At 31.4% G+C, this 23679-nt stretch overlaps 1 long non-coding RNA gene across 2 annotated transcripts; it reads right to left on the reverse strand.

The window, feature by feature from the left end:
• Positions 1–548: 548 nt before the first annotated feature.
• Positions 549–20995, reverse strand: LOC140440853 (uncharacterized). Of its 2 annotated transcripts, none has more exons than XR_011950947.1 (4): positions 20865–20995; positions 11477–11559; positions 8809–8932; positions 549–702 (listed from the first exon to the last, which is right to left on the reverse strand). It is a non-coding gene; the product is annotated as an uncharacterized lncRNA (long non-coding RNA). The 2 variants fall into 2 exon arrangements; XR_011950948.1 differs by lacking the exon at positions 20865–20995 and adding an exon at positions 20770–20790.
• Positions 20996–23679: the final 2684 nt, after the last annotated feature.

The following is a 23679-nucleotide window of genomic DNA, read 5'->3' on the forward strand; positions in this document are numbered from 1 at the left end:
CTTCAGTCGTTCTTGGAGGATTTTCTTGGACCCGCTGCAATCTTCATCGCGTTCTTCTAGCTGCTCACGCAACTGTTTTACTGAGAGTTGTACTAGCAGCATCTTTGGTCAGGCACGCGTACTTTTTTAAAATGTTCAAAAGTCTTTTAAGTTACTGCTAAATTTATTTTTAACTAAATTAATTATCCTCACACCGTGACACCACTGTAGCGAGATTAAATAAAACGAGCGGTTCTATGCAGAATATTATAAGAGCCCAAGAAAGTAATACCAGGTTTTAATAACACAAAACCTAAACATTATTTTAATATAACCGTTTTCTATTAAGAACGCAGCTACTCTTCATTTTTTCAATTTTCGAATAATGCGAAATATTCAAATCAATAAATAATATTTTCACGTAAATTGTGTTTTTTATTTTTGATATTCCTTCTTAAATATATGCCCAATCTATAAGTGACATCTCCAAAACTGTGCATTCTTCTCTATTTGGTGAGGAGTGGATTGAATATAAGGTAATATAAAATAAATTTATTAAATAGTTAAGTTTAATTTTTTAATTTTTTCTTATTTTATTTTAGTTATAATGGGGTTTAGTTTTCAAAAAGGGGATTAAATCTATGTTTTCCTTTTCGACAATTGGTGCAACATCTAGGAAACTTGTATTGTTGGGCTTTAAAATCGGGCTTACAGTTAACGCACCTAAAAATCAAAATGTATATTAAAAGTATGTTGTGTTTTGAGTCGATAGAGCTAGTTCTCTATATCCTATTCAACATTTGACTTATATTAAGATTATTGTCTCTACCTTTTGAATTTTTATATATATAGAGGAGAATTTAAATTGCTTACGAGACAAATCTGGCAGTTTCAGTAGTTTCTATCGTTTCCAACAATATATCCATAAGATTTAAATTTGTTAGAATAATAGTTACTACACTTGAGTGCAACATCATATACTAAAAATTATTTTATGAAAGTATGTCTCTTGTTTTAATAAAAAACATGTATATTTAAAAACATTTAGTGTACAATCATTAAGTTCAATATTGAGTTTTAAAAAAGTTTTGTGTTTGGGTGAATCGGACGACATATTAAAAATAAAGATTGCAACACATAGAGAGAAGGTCAGAATTTGATTCATTGAAATCTACACGCACCGACTTGTTTCAGTTAACATCATATGCATCAATTTCCATAGCAACCCACTAATACATCAATCCTTTTTACGAAGATCTCAGGTACATTAAAAATGGACACAACATCCGTCACAACAGCTCAAGCAGTAGCATTATGAAGAGAAAGAATAAGCCATAAGGTCGTGGCAAATCGACTTAATTTAAACCAAACGCCGACAAGAAGGAGGTCGTTAACGACTAACAACGGAGGGAGATTATCGATTTATTGTAATCCCTAAGAAATCGATATTTAACTGGTGCTAATTTTAAAAAAGAGCTTAAAGAGGTTTGAGGTGTGGTTACGAGCATTTGGACACTCAAAAGGAGACTGAAGGCAGCCAACCTGACAATAAAAAGGTAGCTACTGGTCAAAGAAACAAAGGCCATTATAATTTGCTCACGAACATCTGGATTAAGACGACTTTTAATGGAGTCAGGTTTTATTCTCCGGCGAAAGTAGAATCTGCATACATGACAAAGGCGTCGAATCTATAGAAAATCAGAAGAGCGATTTGTTTAATATTGTATACAAGAAACTGTGTCATATGGAAGCGGTTCTTGTATGTTTTGTGAATGCATTTCCTTAGATAAGAAAACCAAATTGGTTTTCGTGCTTGGTGGAGGATGGGCAGTAGGTTTAACGGTGGATCGTTACATCTTAGATATTTTGCAGAAAAGTGTGGTTTCATAAGCGGGATTTGTTGGTGATGCCTTTATTTTAATGCACGATAATGCACGATGCCATACCGAACGAGTCATCACCACCTATCTGACTGAGATCGGTATACCTACAATAAATCGGTCTGCGTTAAGCTCGTACTTAAATCAAATAGAGGAATGTTTGGCATAAGCTTAAACAAAGGGTTCGGGACTGAAATCCTACAGCAAGGAGCATAATGAAATCGAGAGCTGCCCTTAATGATGAAAGAGAAGCAATGTCTTAAGAGTTTATTAGAAAAGTTATCTACTTCTTGCGAAATCGATTTGAAAGTGTAATTAGGAGTAGGAGTGCTAACATCAATTACTGAAAAATATTGGAATTCCGGAATAATGGAATTCCGGAATAATGGAATGGAATAATGGAATTATTCCTTTTTGTAATGACTAATTTGTCTGTTCATAACGTCTTTCTTGCATCCGTTTCAATGTTGAATATTTAAGAAACTCTGTTCGTATTGCATACTGTTTTTATAATAGGTCCTCCAAATATTGCAATAGCAGTTTTTGTAAGGTTAATAATAAAGTTATTGTTTACGAAACCTTATGAAGGCGAAATACCAAACAAAATATTCAAACAGATGCCAGTAGGAAAAAGAACAAGAGGAAGACCGAAACTGAGATACTTAGAACAAATAGAAAATGATATAATAACCTTAAAAATAAAAAACTGGAGAAAAAAAGCACGAAACAGATCGGAATGGAGAAGAATCCTAGAACAGGCCAAGACCCAAAAAGGGTTGTCGAACTAGTGATGATAATGATGATGATGATGATGATGATGATTGTTTACACATTACAACATATTTTTATTTTCATTCGTCTTACATTGAGATTACAGGAGATGTAATCTCAAATACCGCTTATGATTTTAATATTTTGCACTCAAGTATAGTTTAATTTACTAGTAAGTTGGAAAACTATTCAACTGCTCAATAAAAATGAATTTTTGTATATGAGTAAGTCATAACTCCTGAATTAAATTCTATCAAAATATAAAAGGTGTTTGATTATTCTTGGAGTCAATATTTTATGATTATATTGAAACCATATGAATAATTATAGAAAATGATATAGAGTTGCTAAACTAGTAAATACTTAAATGTGAATAGACAATTGTTTCCTGCTATTTGTAGATATTATATTTTAAAAGCCTTTGGTTTTGTTTCGCTGTAAAGTCCAAAGCCACCAGGTAGTTATTGTATTTAGAAAGTATAAGATAAAACCGTTATCATTTTCAAAGAAAGTTATTTAGAAGCTATGCTTGGGTTTTTTTGATAAAATAAGAGCAGGGATATAGGAATTTTCTGATTGGTTAGCTAGTTTGGAATGAAGATGAAGGAGAGTGAATGTTTTGAAAGTTTGGAGTAGAAAAGATTATTATGTGATGATGATCTGAAAGAAGCAGTAGAAGTTTTGTGTAGTCAGTCAAGTAGCAAGTGTCCGTGGTGTTAATTGTTAGAAGTGGGTGGCTGAAAGGTGAAACGAGAGAAAGGTCAAAGTTGAGAAGTCGAATACCTCCTTGATTCTATAAAGTCCAAGTGAGTAAGTCACAAGAACTATAACTATTAAAAATATTTGCGACACCCAGTAAAAAAAAATACTTGGGTCTCAGAAGATTGTTAGTATATGAAAGAGAGGAGGGAATTTTGGAGTTTGTTGAACAAGTACTGGTAAAAGAGGCCTGCTCGTGTTTTGATGAAAGAGTTGCTGGTATTCTGATAGGTTTATACTTAGAACGGAGAAGGCTTTGATTTATAATCAACAAGGGGGAGCTGTTAAAATACCATAAATTTTATAAAAGTTTTTTTTTACGTCAAAGGATAATTAATAATATTGCTTAATAAATTTAAAAAGTTTCTTTTTATATTATTCAGAATTTTATTTTTTTTTGTGTATAAAAACATGAACAAAGATTCCAATATTTCAAAATTTTCATATTATTTCTTTTGATAATAAAAGATATTTGTATTTGTTTATTTATGTTATTTCTATTTATTTCTTTTTCCTCTTTTATCCCGATATGGAACAACTAAGAAATACTGGAAGCCACGAGAAAAGATAAGTATAACCTAAGCTGATTTATTTTTTTTGTATAATAAAATGGCACCCTTTTTTATGTATTATTTGCGACACTTAGATAATTAATTTAAGTAATTAAATAAATAAAAAGTTAATATAAAAGGAAGAGAAAGCATTGCTTCTTCTATCAATATTTTCCAAATAAAAAATAATAATATTATTAACAGATGAGAAAAATGGTTATCTATCACCAAATAAAGCAAAACTACTTAAGCTACACAATGCTGTTCCACCAAAAGTTATGGTTTAACTAAAATAAACAAAAAGAACGTACCTCTACGTCCTTTCGTTTTCTGCATTCAATCGTCCTTCAAAAATCTTTTAAAGTTCTTAAGGAACATTATTTTTAATATCACAAATAAAATAACCTTACTACATTAAAGAGTGCAATGACCTTATTTCTAACATTAAAAATATTTAGGTATCAAATAACTATAAATTATTATCTTAAGATGTGATTTCATTATATACTAACAGTCCAAGAAAACTTTATCATTAAAATAAGAAGAATCTGTCATGGTATCTGTGTTATCCCAACAAATCTTGGATAATTTTAACAGTTACCATCGAAAACTAAAGTTTACTATAGAAATTATACAGAATAATAAAACAAATTTTCTGGATATTACTTTACATCGCATTTATAACAAAATTAAAACTATGTGCTTCACAAAAAATACTTGGCCTTCTCCATATCTCAACCAGAAATCTAATCATTAATTTTCCCATAAGATATCTGTAATTATAAGTCTTGCTGATAGATCTATAAAACTAACAGATCCAGAATACAGACTAACTGCAATAAAAAAAGCAAAAACGTTTTTTTAAATAATGCATATCCTGAATATCTAAACGGTTTTCAAATCAAGACTAAATAAATTTAACAACAATACCAATAACTACAAAACCAACAGTATCAAGAGTACGTATACAACTCTTCCGTATATAAAAGGTTTATACGAACAACTAACGAATCTTTTAGCCAAACATAATATAACAGCGGCTGGTAAAGACAACAATATTTTATATAAATATTTTACCGAACTAAAAACAAAAACTCCAACACTCAAAAAATCACCCGTTATTTATGAGATCCCATGTACTAACTGTAAAGGTGTCTATATTGGGCAAACCAGTCAACTGCTTTAATCCAAAATTCGTTCTTACAAATATGACGAGGACAACATCACTATGCTCACAAAGCATGAGAATGATAAAAAGCATAAATTTGACTTGAAAAAATTTTAAAAACCGAGCAAAACAAAAAGAAAAGAGAAATATACGAATCAATAGAAATAAAAAGAAATACTAACGCAATCAATGACAAAAAAGATACAGCGAATCTAAATAAATATATTTAAAAATCTTATTTAATATAATGATACCTATAATAATAAATACAACACCATAAAATACTCCACTTTACCTTTTTTGAAAACACCAACAATACGCCCATGTATACATAATATATTATTGACAGACAATCTTGACAAAGGTAAGGATTATGAGTAGACTTCGGCAAATATGCAAATAAAAATGTAGAAAATATGCGCATAAATATGCACGTGTTTACCCGAAAATATGCAAATATTTTACAAAATATGCATACAAATAAATAAAAAAATCGTAAAATAGTAACAATTTTATTTAAAAAAAAAAGTGTACATAACTAAATATTTCCTACTATTCATTAAGATTTACATTTATTTTAAGTAACTACATCATTTTTAAGTATGAATAAACTTATTTAGAATTATGGTAACAATAAATGACCAAGTGGTGTTCAAAATTTTCTAACAAAAACTTGTGGCTTCTGTCTGAGTTCATATATTTATATATGGAAAAACTTCGTTCAACATCAACTGATGTAACGGGAGCATTTTTCAAACTAACCAAAACATTTGGTTCTAAATTAATTGTTTCCGAAATATTTCCAGCTAGAACACTGACTACTTCAGAAAGAATATGGTAACCTTTATTTTTTTCCATAGTAGCTTCAAATTTTTTTAAAATATCTTTTCCAATATTACCTCTAACGTTCCGACAACATGACGCAAATTCTTTTATTAATGCTGTACTTTCGAACAATGACAGTTTTGGTGATTCTAACTGAGTAATTGTTTTTTGAACAAAACTAAAATTTGATTTTATAAATGAAAGTTCTTGTTGAAGCAAGTTACTCTGAAAAGTTTGTTTAGAATCCAAAAGAGATTGGGAACTTTCATCTGTTAACGTATCAATTATGTTCTTTATTTTAACAAAATGATCTGCATAAAAATTAGCTGCTTCTAACCATGTTCCCCATCGCGTTAAAATAGGTTGTGGTGGAAGAGAAATGTTAGGTAGCATTTCTTTATGAAGTTGAATTCTTATAGGAGATTTAAGAAATACTTTTTTGACACTGGATATCATGGTATTTACAAGAGGAAACTTTTTTCGTATTTCCTCTGCAACTCTGTTTAATCCATGCGCTACACAAGTAACATGTATTAAATCTGGGAAAAATATTTTTAAATTTTGTCCTGCTTTCACCATATAAGGAGCAGCATCCGATAAAATAAGCAGTAATTTATTAGAAGGAATAGTTGTCGGAAGAAAAAAAGTTGCTAATGTTTCTTGTATAAAACGCGAAATTGTTAAAGCATTTGTTTTCTCAAGTTGCTGGCATGAAATAAGATGAGATTTTGGTAAGGTATCTTCTTTAAGAACACCAATCAATAAATGAGCAATATACTTTCCTGAGGAGTCAGTGGTTTCGTCTACAGATATGTAAAAATAATTATCTGCAATTTGTTCCTTAATATTAATTAACACCGACGAGTATAGCCCGTTCACATTATTTCTTCTTAGAGACCGATCACTTGGAACATTAAGTTTGCAATATTTTTTTAGAAACGAACTAAAATTTACATTTGCTAATTTTGAAAGCGGTATGTTTGCAGACACTAATGCGCGACACAAGTCTTCATTAAAAGTTTCTTGCTCATCTAATTTTTTTGAAGTAGATTGGAAACATTTAGCCATTGAAGTTTGATGTTTTCCTCCTATTTTTCCTTTTTTTGCAATGTGTGAAGCAGTTCTCACATGTTGGTCTATCTGAAATTTCTTCTCACATGCTATCTATAAATAAAAATAAAAACCTTTATTTTAACCCAACCTTTAAAATATAAAAATATACAAGGTGTTTTTGGTTAATCAAATAACTGGTTTGGAAAAAAAAACACTCGCTAAGTGTTTTAAATGCAGTATTAATCCACAAATTAGTTTTTGTTACTAACCATTAGTACCTCATATAACTTATTTTAAAATTCAACAAAAGTTTTTTTTTTGTTAATTCAATTACAATAAAAATAATTGTGTTTTAGAATAGCTGACTTCATAAAAAAAAGTAAAGGTGAAAAATTTTTCTAAATACACACCATTGTATTGTACCATGGACAATTTTTTCTCACTAAAGGAAGCTATTTTTCATTTAAAAACAACCTACGAGTACTAAATTTCAAGTAAATACGTTTATTGGTTTTAAAGTTATTGTTGTTATTAACTAAAAGAATTTAATTTTTTTAATTTTAACACCCTGTATCTCGAAAAGTAAATAAGTTTGACCCCTCATTAACTATATCGTTTTGTTCAATTTTTCGATAAGTATCTACAGTCAAACGTTGTAAGTGTCATTTGGAAACACCCTGTATGTATGAAATATTAGATATTTAATAGAAAATATTAGATACTTACAATTTTGCCACAGACTGAACAGTAGATTTTTCCCATATCCATAGACAGCTCTTTATAAGGTTTAATCCAAGTTGAAGCACTGGTTGTTTTAGGCATTATAAAATCACAATCTTCCTTTTTGTTACGCACAACGAGTGTTTACGCTTTGAATATCAAACCAAAAATGATTTACAAATCTGAGGATCAAATTAGAAATGTTTAGGTACCTAATTCAATAAACTGGGAGATTTTGGAAAATCCCTAAATTAGGAACAAAACTATTAGCCGTTTAACTGCTGTTAAGATACAATAAATTGTAGATAGATTTGGGGATTAGATCATAAAATGCAAATGAGCGAACCCTTAGCGATTATCCAATAACTGAATGCCTCAGTGACCGAGACTTTCTAAGAATGTTGAGGGCTACTTAAATTGATCTTCTTTGAAATTGTAAATGTTTTGTACCTGTAGAGATTACGTACTTAGATCATTTCTTGATTAAAATGACTACAAAATTTTATACAAGAATTGAAATAAATTGGTATGTTTACAAATTTTCAAATACAGTATAAAAATCTGAACTTTTATGCACTTTATGCAAACTTTTATACAAATATGCCAAAATATGAAATATTTGCATAAAATATGCACAATATGCAAAATATGCAATATGCATATTTGCCAAAGTCTAATTATGAGCCAAAACGGTGATTTCAATGGCACAGTAAAATCTAGTTCCAAAGTAGTATATTCTTATAATATTCTAAATAGTGTAATAAAAACGTAAATTTTTTTTTATTTTTTAAGAACATATATTTTAATTCTACCTAATTTATGAAGCAAATTTATTATTCAGAAGACCAGCTCTCTGTCTACAGGTATCCTTGGAAAACTGCAGAGTTCGACATGCTTATGCAAAAAAACACGAAAATTGGTACTACACAGATTGGAGTAATGTTTATTTCTAGGATGGGTTTTGCTTGAGGTCACAGGACGGTCGCAAAAGAATCTGGAGAAGACAAGGACAGCGATTTGCCCAATGCAATATTGCCCACAGAGTAACCTTTCGAGGAGGATAAGTTCTGGTTAGGGCTAGTATATGCTATTCTATACTTACGTCTTTGTTTTAAATGTTTGTGCCTTAGTACATTCAACTACAGAACATCCATGTTCTCTACCACTATAAAAGTATTCCATATAAATCTCAATCATGTTGTTACTGCAATGTTTAAATGACATATCTAAAATAAAAGTCAAATCAGGATATTTATCAAGTTCTTTTTGTAAAATAGGTCCTCATAAAGTAGTAATGGAAGATTACGTCGCAGTGTCATCTATTATAAGTAGCACAACTACAATAAATATTCTTTGTCCTGGGGTCAACTGAAATCCCATAGTTAATACAACTTAGGGTTTTACACTACTTTAAAGTACTTATCGAACCACGAGAAGAGTGATCTCTTAACGCTAATAAAAATAAACCGTATCAAATATAAAACATGCAAATAAAATATTCGTAACAAAAAAAAAGGTGACTGCAAAAACTAAAGTATATTTATTTAAAAAAATACCGATGTTAATAATAAACTAGCAATAGTTAATTAAGACATAAAGTCCGCTTAATTCGTTATGAAATTTTTAAGATTAATTAAAAATATTTAAATGCATAATTGATAAAAGTATTTATTACGAGTAGAGGTTGCGAAATTTAATACGTAACTGAAATCAACACAAATTAAAAAAGAGTTTGAAGTAAACAATAGTCAAATAACTTTAGTATACTGTATAATTAAAAAATCATGTCATTTATGAATCCTCTATAATTTCCCATTGCAATATAGTTACGCAAACGCGATATACTTTACTTGCCTTAGTTTTTTTAATTAACTTCAATAAGTACGGCAATCTGCTGTACTTATTTGAGTTCCTTTGGTTCCTTTGGTCTCTTGTTTCATGATAAAGTATCTATTATGCAGGTGGGATTTTAAGAGATGGAAATAAAAATAACAGTCCTGTGCCATTTCTAGATTCGTGGCGTCATTTATCATGCTCCTCATAGTCGACAGATGCTGGTCTAAAACTTCTTTATCAATCTCCCAGGTAGTTCAATGTAGATTCCGCTAAGTAATTTTCGCTGCTTTCCCCTTTAAGGCGTATCCAATGTGTCTATGTTCAGAGCAGCTCTGCTCCTCCGACACATGCCATTTTGATTTAGAATTTCTCAGGAAATTTGGGGCTATTATAATATATATTAATATCTTTCTACTTTTGGTTATGAAAGTAGGTGTTTTATCTACATATAATATGTCCAAATTATTTGTCATAAGTTATTATTTATAATTATTTGTAATAACTAACCCCTTTTGTAGGTGTCTCTCAGGGTCTGTAGTGTCAATAAGTACCTGCATCCCTGTTTTTCTGCAGTATCTCACTAGCTCCTCCACTTCATTGGTCGGTGTCGCAGCTATATCATTCACAGGAAGATAGGCCAGGCCCAAAATAGTCTCTTGGTCTTCTTCCTTCCCCGATCTTGACTTTGACTGTCGTTAGATCTCTGGAACTGGACTTAATTAGCTGCAGTATCTATAGCATCTTTATGGCAGTTACATAGACCCGGGGGACTTCAGTAGATCTATTGTAGATTAATTCTCCATTTATAATAAACCTTCGATTTCCCTTTTGTGTACTCAAAGCTCTTGTACAAGGGCAATTTCATTTGTCTTGTCAAGCCCTACCAAGACTACTGTGGCTGTCTTGCAGTGTTGTAGATTATTCTCATTCAGATCTCTAAAGGTTACCCTACCAAGTCGATAGTAAGCTTTGTAGTTTTTCTTCTTCAGTTTGCTGCAGGATTCTTTATCTATAGAAAAGTTCTGGGTCGTCAGGATTGGTTTCAAATGTTCAAGGCGCCTCCTAGTCATCTGCGTATTTATGGATTTTGGCTCAGAGATAAAAACCAGGACTCTGGTTCTCACCGACAGCCACTTTTTTTTTATTTCATTTGAACAGGTTAATGATAGCACTTCTAGGTTAAACGAGGACCTAATAAATTAAGAAAGTCTATCGCTACCTGTAGGGATAGCATAAAATACTTCCAGCAGCTTGCTTTGTACCAGGTCTGCCTGTTCTTGGATTAATTTATAATTGGAATGGCGTTTGTGTATCAGCGCCATTCAGTTGCCGTTCTCCGATTCAATAAGGCTTCTTTCGTTTGAGATGATTTTACGCTTCTTGGCTTCGTTCTTGTCAATTTTAGAAGTCTGTAACTGAGAATGTGATCTTTTATCTCCAATGCTTTTGCTTTCCTCTTGTTTGTCCTCTTAGGTATATCTCGGATGGATTTTCATCCATTCATAGTGTGGCACAAGACCCTTCTGGTGAATTTGTTGTAGCAGTCAAAGTATTTAGCAGTATTTTAGATCAGAAAATAATAGCAAGGTGTTTTTTTACCGCAGATATGTCCAGATATGACAGTTTCTGACAAAAATAGTTTCACAATTAGGTTGTGCACAAAAAAATAAAGACAAAATCAAAAAGATATCATGTACGACTGAGCAACGGTACTTTAACATCTAGGGATAATGTTGAAAACAAAATTTGACTAGTTATTACACGTGTTAAGTTGCTGAACTTTAATTAATTAAAATTTTCTGTAATGTAACGATATTTGAATAATACAACTAAAAGCCTTTTAGCTTGTTGGTACTACTTATGAGTAGTGCCACTTAAGGGTTAATATGACCTTATTTCAATTATCTAGTTTAAACCAAAATGTTTACCCTTACCTGAAAATATTATGGGAAAACCTAAGCAAAAGCATAACAATAAAAAATACATCGACTTCATTGTTTATTGAAATCTTAATTTCCTAAAACAAAAAAAAATAAATAAGTTAAAATGTTAAAAAAAATAATTAGAGCAGACGATGCAATAAGCTTTCTTTTGGTTGTAAATCTGCCTAAAGCTATGGTTTGTTAGAACAGTGAGCGACGCATAACTCACAGTTAGTCGAACGCCGCGCACGTTCGTCAAAATCAAAGGAATGCTTCTCTATGATAACGGTTTGTTAGGTTCTGCTTAGTTGCGCGGGCTGCAGAGCGATAGCACTGTACGTCGACGGTGTGCGCTGGTATCAATTGCGATTTGATTAGGACGCAAACGTTTAGCTGAGCTCACAGCGTACACGTCTATACCGAAATTATAATTATTATATAGTTATTATTGTTGTAATAATTAAGTGATGTCTTCTGTTGTAGGGTTTTTTTAGTAATACCATCCCTTATAAATTGTAAGATAGTTCCAAATAAATCGCTCCAAAGTCTAAAATATTCTCGAATTTTTTTCTCATTTTGAAACGATCTTCTTTCGACTGTTAATTTAAAAGCACCTACTATATTACGACATTAAAAATTTCGTTTACATTTTTATTTCTTTTATTTAGATTTGGCATTATCAACTCTTCTTCTTCCTCCTCTTCCTAAAGTAATAAAATTATTGCGTTAAATTTGCGAAAATTCATTTTTCTAAACGTACAACCTAAAGGACAAACGTGAAACTAATTTCTAAACTTGTTTTGAGCGCAAGATCTAACAAACCGACTCACCCAAAACTGCCGTGAGTCGCGTACAACAGATTCTGCTGTAGGTGTATGCCGTGCGCTGCGCACTCTTCTAACAAACTGTAGCTTAATCTTACATAAAAAAATATAGAGAAATATTAGTTTTATCAGCTAATTTCAAAATAAAAAAGGGGAGACGCGAAAAAATTTGGTAACGCTAAAGCGAACCAAAGTGGACTCTATGGATATCCTTTAATTAACTGTTTTGATTGGAGTAGGTTCAGTTGGATATAGTTTTTACGTGGTATTTGAAGGTAAACTTTAGTTTTCCAATCGGTCTGTTACATGTTTTTAATTATTCAATGTTTATTTATAGGTACTTGTAATATTTTTATGCCGAAATAAGTAACATGTACATTTATCAATTAATTTCAATATTGTGTTTATGCAAAGTATATAGTGTACGATTTCTGTGAGGATGAATAATTAAGTTATGGTTTGTTATAACATTGAGCGATGCATAACTCACAGTCAGCCGAACGGCGAGCACGTTCGACAAAATCAAAGCAATGGTTCTTTATGATAACGGTTTCTTAGTAGTTTCTTAGTAGGTTCTGCTTAGTAGTGCGCGCTGCAGAGCGATAGCAGTGTACGTCGACGGTGTGCGCTGAAATCAATTGGACGTAGTTATGCAAAAAGCTACCAACTCTCAAAAGTAGAGTTTTGAGTAAATCGATATTATTATTTTTTTTTAACAGTAAATTAATATTATATATAACAGCTTAATTAAAAAATTTAATTTTTTATCTTCATCTAGCAAAATATCTCATTTTTAACAAAGTAAAAGTAAAAGAAAAGTATTTTCTTCAATATTTTGAAAAATACAGCCATTTTTTTGGGGTTGATTGCTTTTTGCAATATTATGTATTATTAAGAAAAAATAAAATTTGGAAGATCTATACAAAAGAAAAATCATTTATTGAAAATAAAAATCTATTAAACATCTTTAAGTTCAAAATCAAGACTAGCTAGTTATACCCATCGAAATCTTCCTCAATGTTGTCATCTCCTTGTATTTTTTTGTAGAAATCTTGACAGTCTGATGGGATAAGGTGCATCATCTCGTTAAGATTTGCAAGTTTTTTTTGCAGCAATCATCTTACCATTGGGCCATAGCTTACTCATTAAAAAAAGGTCTTCTATTTTACTTGTTGTGCTGTTCCTTCCTACCTTCTTTTAATATTAATCTTATGTACAGGTGCGTCAAACGAATCGTGCGGAACAGTCAGCAAGAATTGTTCATCTTTTGTTAACATAATCGATCTTATTTTTAGCCAGTTTATTTTTTGTGTGTCGATGATTGTTTTTCTGTTGATGATTTTTTTTCAATCATATTGACACTCAAAAAATCTCAGTTGTTCATTTCCGTTACCACAAAAGGTTTTTTTTTTCGACATTGTTTCATAACCTTTACATATTCGGAGGGCAAATACAATCTTTGCTGGTTTTTTAATGACGACTCAATTTGAGCAAAATCTGAGTCATTGGGTAAAAAACTGTAGCCTCAACATAAAAATTTTAAAGTAATATCAGTCAAAGTAGATGATTAATGTAAGATAGCTTTTAACATAAGAGTTAACTTAATATTCCGGTTTTGACCGCCGCATGAATCACTCCAGAGAATGAGATGTTGGACGCCTTTTTCTATGTGATCATTTATATGTTTAAGAAGGCAAGAACCTACCTCTTGAGCCCCTCTTCCTGCAACGCCTTCAGCCCAAATGTAACATGATCTTGCTTTCCGTTATGAATACCACAGTTGTATACCCAGAGCTGCCTTTTATAAAATACAATGTTTGTCGGTATTCTTGGTAAAAGTAATGTTTTCTCTAAATCGAATGCAAAGCATTCGTATTTTTCATTTTCCTTAGCCAACTGAAAGTCATGTCTTCTTAAATATTGAGCATTTTCTGCGTCTTTCAGGTGATTGGTATAATTGTTTTGGAATATTTCTTTTTTTCCGGGTCTATTTCATTATCAATTTGTATTTTCAACTTATCACACGTATTACAGGTATCTTTTTTGAGTGTCTTGAATTTCAAATTAAATCGTTGGTAAAATATTTTTTTATAGGATGGCATGCTTACTGGTTTTTCGGTTTCTTGGCTATACGGTTCATACATTTTCTGTATTGTCATTTTTCCGGGGGCAAAAATTCATACGATAGTGAGATTTATATTTTGGAATTTTCTTAATTTGTTCAATTACCTCTTGAATTTTGGCTTCTGGAAATTTATTTTGCCCTCCCTGTTTAATACCTCTTTGGTCAGTTTCAAAGAAATTTCACCTCTAAATTTCACAAACGCGTCTATTTACATCGGTAGTGGATGATTACAGGAACAAGTGCTTCTCGCACAGCAGTTATGGTAACCTATAAGAGAAAGAAACAAAGAAAAATACGTGTGGAGAGACGAAACATTCTCACCCACCAACACGCATATTTAAATTTTTAGTTAATATATGGCAGATGGCATTGTTTCACTAAAGGTCGCCTATGTTTACCTTTCGCAGTTTGTACGATAGCGATCGAGCTGCGGAACCAATACGATCTTGCCCGAAATTAAAGTTTTATTTCGCCCCATATGTCATTATAAAGGAGGCGCTTTGTCTCATTATGTATTAGTACAAGTGTACCTACATTAGAACCACTCTCATTTTTATGCCACATCGTGTGTTGATGAAGAGTATGTAAAGATTCTCAGCTTCATCTTTGGTAAAAGTATGCATGTCATCGTTGTAGTAATTGCCAACAACTTATTAAACGAACTATCACTATAATCTAGATCAGGAATTTTCTTTAATGGTTCAAAGCGTCTGCAGTATGCTATCAAAATAAATACTTGTTGTTGAAGATATTTTTTACAATGTGTACATGTTCTGGATGAAGCACATTTGACCGTAGCATTGGTATTACACAAACAGTTTATATAACATTAGTATTCTTTTTAGCAAAGCCAAAACGTTTTTGAGGTGATTCAGCAATCTGCAAAATAGACACTCACTTCTGACAGAACTGATTAAAAATGTAGAAAGTTGGCGATATAAATGCTTAACGGTATATTCACAAATCGTTATATTAATGGTCGAAACTGACAGATTTAACATTTTTGGTGACTTGTCTTTTATATGACTCCAATATGCAACGCCTCAATGCGAACTTATAAACCTATAAGAGACAAGATCATTGGTCACTATCTGTCGTAGTAAATTATTTTAACGTAAGCAGAACAACAGTTTTTAATATTATTAAAAGATGGAGAGAACAAGAAACTCTCATAGACAACAACTAAGAAACATCACTCAGACAGATTTTATGCTTATATGAGAATGAGTCTGGATACATTTCAAACCATCTGTATCTCTGGCAAATGTCACGTGGTTTGAAAACCACCAATAAACTATATCTCATAAGAAAAAATAAAGGTGTGTTTTGACATCGATGTAACTGCGACCGAGACCTTCGTCGCACACGGAGATAGGTATATTCGGTATGTCCGTACCTTTTCTAATTCGACCATTACAGGATACTGCATCAACTTCCACCACGTTAAGTTTTAATAAAGAAAGTCTTACTAAGAAACAAACGCTAGAACTGGCTTCTTCTACAATATTATTTGTGTTATACAGTATAACAAAGTCCGTTTAAAAAGACGGTTAAAAAGACGGTCCTTATTTGTTTCAAGAGAAAACTAAGGTTAAAATAGACAATGACGATCGGAAGATAATCGATGCTCTTTCAGTTATATTTGAAGGTAAATATTACAAATTTTAGTAATAAAACTATATGTATTTTATAAAACTATATGACTGTGTAAGAAAATTTTAAGCTGCGGAATATTATTAAAAAACTCTACCAAGTGATAACCAATTCCATGATCCGCATTTATATACCTAAGCATTTTAATATTATATTATTATATTTGTAGTACGTCGAAGTTATACTGCAATCTATTATAACAATTAATGTGGCCACCTGACTTGCTAAATCAACATTTGTAATAGACACTCGCAAAATAAACACAGCCATGAAGTGTAACAGGTATCGACCTGTTAGTTTGATGAACTTAACTAAGCAGAATGATTACTCAACGAAGGCATTTAATAAAAAAATTGGCCTTCTTATTTTGTACTGAATTTTCTAAAAAAATGTTGGTTAAAAAAATACTAGCAAGTTCTATACGTTGATAGTTCTAGGATTTTTGAACGAAAAAGATGCTGGAAAAATGTTTGTGAACACTTTCGCTGCTCACGCCCTAATACTCCAGGTAAGATCTGTCAAAAAGCAGACCATATTAGACAATTTACATAGGAGTCTATTTGTGTTCTCTTATATCATTAGTAGACGTACAGAGGCGGTGATCTAGGGCCAAAAATGTACATGATGCAATATATCATGATGCAGCCTATATGTACAGGGTCAGAGTTCAGCCAAGGTCAACTGGTCAAAATGCTGAGGATGAGAAAATACATTACGAAGAAGTACAATTTTGTGCCAAGTTTTTTTGCGCAGTTCATGGTATTACAGGGGCAAAACTTCAACATCTACAGAAAGAGTTAAAGCAGTCTGGCACAGCTCCTAAAGATAGGGGCGAAATAAATTATAACAAACTGAAGCCGAGTAGTGTTAATAGTGTTCACGAGCATATTCAGTCATTTAAATCAAGAAGTAGTCACTATAGCTTACATGATAATAATGGTAAAAGCTACTTGCCAGAAACTTTAAATATAATGAAAATGTTTTCTCTGTTTAAAAAAAAATATCCGGAAGTTAAAATTTATTATCAAAGGCACAGAGAAATTTTTAGACAAAAATATGACATTAGTTTTAGTTATCCGTGATCGAATACGTGCTGTCAATGTGACGAAATTACTGCAAAAATGAAAGCAGCTGAAACAGACCAGAAAAGTGGACGTACTGATATAACCAAATTAAAAGCACTTAGAGAACTCCATCTTCGTAGGGCTTAAGCGTTTTATGACAGGAAAAAGGAAAGCAAAAGGAGGGCACGAATAGAAAACAATTATTCAACATCTACACATTTTCTGTGACGGAGCTGGTGGACAAAAATCTATACAGTGGTAAGGTTTATTCATTAGATGGGATCAGTAATAAAAAGTCTTTAATCCATTATAATAATACATTCCGTTAGAGGCCTATCTTACCTTAAGTGCGATAAAAATATGGGCCTTATCAACCTTAAAAAAAGAATGGAAACACCTGCTGATTGGGAAGAAAATATTGTAGCTTCTCGCACAAAGCCTGCCCCATTTAAAGTAATTTCAGTATCTCTGTGTCTCATCAAGGGATGGACTAAATTTTTTAACGGTAGATATGTCAAAAAAGCTTCTTTTGCTATGCAAAAAATTAAAGAGGTGATGTGTGTTAATACCCATGTTCGCACTGTATTATCTGAGATTCATATAATGGTAGCAAACTTGAGGACCCCATCCGTTCTTCTGCTCAAGCTAAAAAGTCGCATAAATTGTCACCTTTGGAATTTGAACTACCCATGCAACCATACTTCAACTTTATTGCTATTAACGAAGACAAGTTCAAAGACATAATGTTTTTGTCAAAGTTTTGCAAATCCGAACAAGCAAAAGAAATGTTCATGAGTATACCTCATGAAATGAAGATAAAAAAAAACAACAAAGGAACTGTCATTATTTTAAATCTTAAGGAATTGCAGCCTGTTATAATGAAGAAACGTTTGGCTCAGAAATGAAACGTACCTGGACTTTCATGATTTCCTTCCATAAAAGATTGACATTGTCTGATGTTTTCCTATTTTTTACAAAAACTGTTTGTTTCATTGGTTTAGTTTTAAGTACTAGTTTATATAGTAAATTTTAATGATACATGTTTTGGAATATAATATATCAGGCACACATTTTAGTTTTTAAACAGTATTTAACTGTAAAATTCATTTTTTTCAATAAAATACTCTTTCATATTCATTCATATATTTTTTTAATAACTAGACTTTCTTTGATATTTTTTATCCGAATTATCTGTTACTAACCTAACCTAACATGTTTGTTAAAAAAAAACGGTATATAAAGAATGGCTGACAGTATATTGTGATAAAAGATCGTGTTAATGATTTAAATATTTTTTTAGTGTTTTGTAGTGAGTGTAAAATATTTCGTCAGATCATGACATATCCTACATCATTGAAAATGAGAAATGGTAGCACATAATATGTTGCCATGAGGGCATTATATTATATCCCCGTTTTTATAGATCGGATTGAAGTGTAATACGTTAAGTAAAAGGGGAGAAAAAATCAAATATTCTAAGATAGAAAAGACAAACAAGGCGACTACCAAAAGAAGATTATATAGCATCTTCGTTATTAATTAACGTATAGAGATAAAGGAGATATCACACTGCACTATGGATAATAATGGACGCACTATAAAGTAAATTTGCTTTATTGACCTGATAAGTCCTCTGACTGCCTACAAAATAATAAACAACTAGCCGAATACTCGCATAATATGACACATCAAATAAAATGACGTGAGACGTGTAGAAGATTTAATGTATATAGAGTGTAATATTATATATATATATATATATATATATATATATATATATATATATATATATATATATATATTATTGTGATATTTAAAGTCTTGGTGCGCCAAGCAATAATTAGCTAATTAAATTTTTTTGATTAATTAAAATTATTTAAATGATATGATTATGACTCTACCACAATTTTTAATTCTTTTATCTCAGGGTTAAATTCGTGCTTCAATATCTATGCTATTACATGTGAAAGGTAAGGTCCAGAGAATACCGGAATAATAAAAAACACATATGATCTAACACTATATATTTAAATAAAAATAATGAAATAATTCACACTCAAAAGTTTTCAATAAACAAATCTCATATAAGGATTCTCAAAATTTTGTTCTCCGTACGTGAACAATCAAAATTTATGGTACAAACAATATTAATTGAAAACTCAAAATCCCAAACTATTCTAACTCTCCTAATCAAAATATTTATATCCTTTCTAAATTACGTGTAAAAATTGTGTTATCAATAAAAGAGAAAAAAACTGCAGAAAACAAAAATATCTCTCTCTGATGATGAGTGGTCCAAATCCTTGTTCCTTGTAGACTGTATTATCTCCTCTCAAACGCTCCCTATGTAATCAGCAATCTTACAACAGATTGTTGCAAGTATATCGTCCTTAATGATCTCCTTCAAAAGCAACAATCATTCAAATTATGATAGCCTTTCTCCTCTCGATAAACTGAAGCTCTCGTTGGCCCGAGTGAAAAATGACTCTTGGAATATCTTCTCTTTACGATAAACTGAATCTCTCGTTGGCCTGAACAGTGACTCTTGGAATATAAGTAGGAAAATATGACTTACAATATTTTGCTGCTTCAGCTTCTGTCAGATACACTAACTCCACAAAAACTCACTAACATTCAACACTACTGCTTGCTACTTCTTTGGAACCACCAGAGAACAATCCTGTTCCTCTTACAGACTTGGAAAATCAACTGATTGTCTTTTTTCTCTCCTCAATCTCGCTAAACTTTTTCCTACATACTTATCACACCTTTTTCAATCTCCGCCAATCAAAACTCGTCACAATTCCCCCATTTTTTCATTTCGATAACAAACAAATTTTTACCTATAATTATAAAATTTCCTAAAACTTATTTACAAATAATATTTTCTATAATTCTTAAAAACTAACAAAAACCTCTTTCTAAAATCTCTTCTATTTGTCTCTAATCACTGCATTAATGTATTTTGGAAAACCCCGTTCAATTGTCTTTTTGTTTTTACTTAAAATTATGCGGGTCACTCAAGTATAACAAAAAAATAATTTATGCAAAGCTTACATTTTGTTTAGTACAGGTAATTCAAGAAATTAATAACTCTCCTTCTTCGAAATGTTTGTTGGATATTATCCTACTTATCTGAATTATTTTAATGTTATTGAATTTTGAAATATTTTTAAACAAACCAATATTTTTCTCGATTTTACATATCATAACAATATATATATATATATATATATATATATATATATATATATATATATATACAGGATATAGTAAAAAAAATATCAGAAGAGGCAGAAGAGTACCAGATCATACTTTATATTTACATGGTTTACATGCAAGAGGATTATTATTTTAAAAATTTAACGAGTGACTATAGAAGGAAAATGATTGGACCGCCCGTCGAACGCGACCGGAAAATTTCTAGTATATCAATAAAAATCTAAAATTATTTGAGTTGTAAAAGTCAAAATTGCAAACCGAAACAAAGTAAATTAAACTGAAATAGATTAACGTTAACTTACAATACTAACAAATGAAATAATTTTAAAGACTTGATAAAAAAGATAATATTTTAAACATGGAGTAGAAAACTACAACAAGAATACGTAGAAAACAATTTACATATTAAACGATTACCTATAAATTTAACCAAACCAATCTATTTAAAAATGCTTCAAATGAAAACGAAAATAGTTGAGTTAATGATTATCTGAAAAATATTTTTCACTTACGGTAAAACGGTTTTCACACAACGCAAATTTCGTTTAAATAAAACAATACCCAAGTATTATCGAACTCATCAATCTAAGAAATGATTAAAGTAATAAAATTTGAAAAATCGATTAGTATAACCTACTTGGTGTGAAATTTATAATTATAACTTCCAATATGTTTAACTGTATATAACAATTATTTTTTAATTTATTTATAAAGTAGAATTACATAAATAATGAAAATTAAAGATATAATTTTTTAATTAAGATTTTCGATGTCTATTTGCCTTAAAACGGAATTTTTGTAATTATTAAGTAGGTATTTTAGTTTACTTTACTATTTCCCGATATATTCTTTCGTTAAATATCTATAAACTGAAACTAAGGCCAGGGAATAAGTTAAAAAGGGAAGAACTGTTTGTCTCAAGTTAGTCATTTAAATTGTTAATTTTAATGGCTTATAATAAAAATAGCTTAAGACCTTTATTTTTAATGTGAAGAATTTGGAATTTATCACTAAAAGAATGATTATAGTCTAGAAGGTGAAATGCGTAGGTAGACACTGGTTTTCTATTACCAAAAGTTTTTTGGGCAGTCGCCACATTTAAGTTTATATACTCCACTGTGAAGGTGCATTTTATTTTGGCTTTTGTTGTTCTTAATATGGCTGCCTGAGCTGTTGGTTTTTTGGAAAGCTGGTGTTATTTCTTTTTTTTATGTGTTTGTATATTTTTGTCGATATCTTGCCTGTAGGTATCTATGTGTAATCGAGCAAAATGTACTGAGATTTTTCTCTGGTGGTAAAAATACTAGTTTCAGGGCTTCCTTATGCAGTTTTTGGTTTAAAATTCTCTTTATTGTGTGTTTGTTGTACCCATTGTTTACTATTATAATATTGCTCTATCACTAAGTTATTTTTTGACATAGGAATTTCTATTAATCTATGTAACATACTACTGTAGGCTACCAATTTATGTTATGTAGGATGGAATGATAAGTTGTATACGATCGTGTCAGTATGGGTAGGTGTATGAAATACGAATAATACTACATGATTCATCGAGAAACAAAGATTTCAAACAGTTTTTATGTTGGTGGAGACTCTTAGACGATGTACAAGTATATTTTACAGGAACTAACAGTCAACTTGACCAATTCTTATCGTATAATAATTCACTTTACAGAATCAATTCATAAATTTCTAGATTAAAAAATTATTAGACTTAAAAGCAAACATGAGTTCCCCAGATTTCATAAACCTACCCATTCTCACATGACTATACATAATTCCCCATATTTCATAAACCTACTCATACTCACATCTTCTTCTTCTTAAGATGCCATACACCAAAGTGCGTAAGCGACTATCTCATTACTACAATTCTGTTCTTGGCAGCGTGACACAGCTCGCCTGTATTGTGTATTCCTGTCCATTCTTTAATATTTCTTAACCAGGATAATTGTTTGCGGCCGGCTCCTCTCCTACCTTCGATCTTCTCTTGTAGGATAAACTGTGGTATTTCATATTTTGCTCCTCTCAATATGTGCCCAAGGTAACCAATCTTGCGTTTTTTAATTAATTTAAAGAGTTCTCTTTCCACGCCGGCTCTCTTAAGGACGTCATCGTTTCGAACTCTATCCACCCAAGGTATGCGCATCATTCTTCCTAATGACCACATTTCAAATGCTTCAAGTTTGTTGATAGATGTTTTTTTTAAAGTCCACGTTTCCATGCCATAAAGCAAGATGGACCATATGTAGCACTTGACCATTCTATAGCGTATTTCGAAATTTAGGTTTTGATTACACAGGAGCGGTCTGAATTTCACAAAAGCTTGTCTTGCCATTTGTATTCGGGTTTTTATCTCTTGTTGTGGATCCGATTGGTCATTGATTGTGGTGCCAAGGTATTTAAAAGTTTTCACGCGTTTTATTCGATCGTCACCTACGCATATTATCGGGTTTTCTGGAGGGTTTCTGCTAATGACCATATATTTCGTTTTCAAAATGTTGATTTTGAGGCCATATTTTTTACCTATGCTATTTACCCTATCAAGTAATATCTGCTGATCTTCCAATTGATCAGTTATAATCACTGTGTCGTCCGCATAGCGTAGGTTGCTAATTGGTATGCCGTTCACCTTAATGCCTAATTCCGTGTCTTCTAATGCTTCCGCAAATATATTTTCAACATATAAATTAAAAAGCATCGGAGAGAGTATGCAGCCTTGGCGGAAACCTTTCCGGATTTCAAATTCATCCGTATATTGGCCTTGATCAATCCTCACCTTTGCCATTTGGTTCCAGTATAGATTCTGAATAATTCTGATCTCCTTCTGGTCAATGTTGGCCATACTCACATGACTATACATAATTTATCATCCCATTCTATAGAAAATAAATTTATAGCCTACCATAGCATGTTACCTAGAGTAATAGAAATTCCCATGTCAATAATCAACTTCGAGGTAGAACTAAATGTCATTAAGCAACTAGCGGTAAACAATGGGCCAACAAACAAACAAAAATTTAATGTTTTTCCCTAGTTTGATTTTGTAAATCAATGGGTTTACTCCAGAGTTCAAATCCATACTCTAGAATGGGTCTAATGAGACCACAGTAAATTCTTCTAAATGTGAACAAAGACAGGTCTATAGATCTGCATTGGATAAAATACAGTAATTTGATGCAGATAAAACTACAGTAAAAAACTGTTATAAGACGCCATTTTTTCCAACATGGTGGCAAGAGCGGCGGAGATACGAGTTGTCAAAGTTGAAATTCGGAAAGATCACTTATAAATATAAAAAATTAGCAATTTTTAAAACTCCCT

The sequence above is a fragment of the Diabrotica undecimpunctata genome, chromosome 5, assembly GCF_040954645.1.
Source record: "Diabrotica undecimpunctata isolate CICGRU chromosome 5, icDiaUnde3, whole genome shotgun sequence".
Lineage (NCBI taxonomy): Eukaryota > Metazoa > Arthropoda > Insecta > Coleoptera > Chrysomelidae > Diabrotica > Diabrotica undecimpunctata.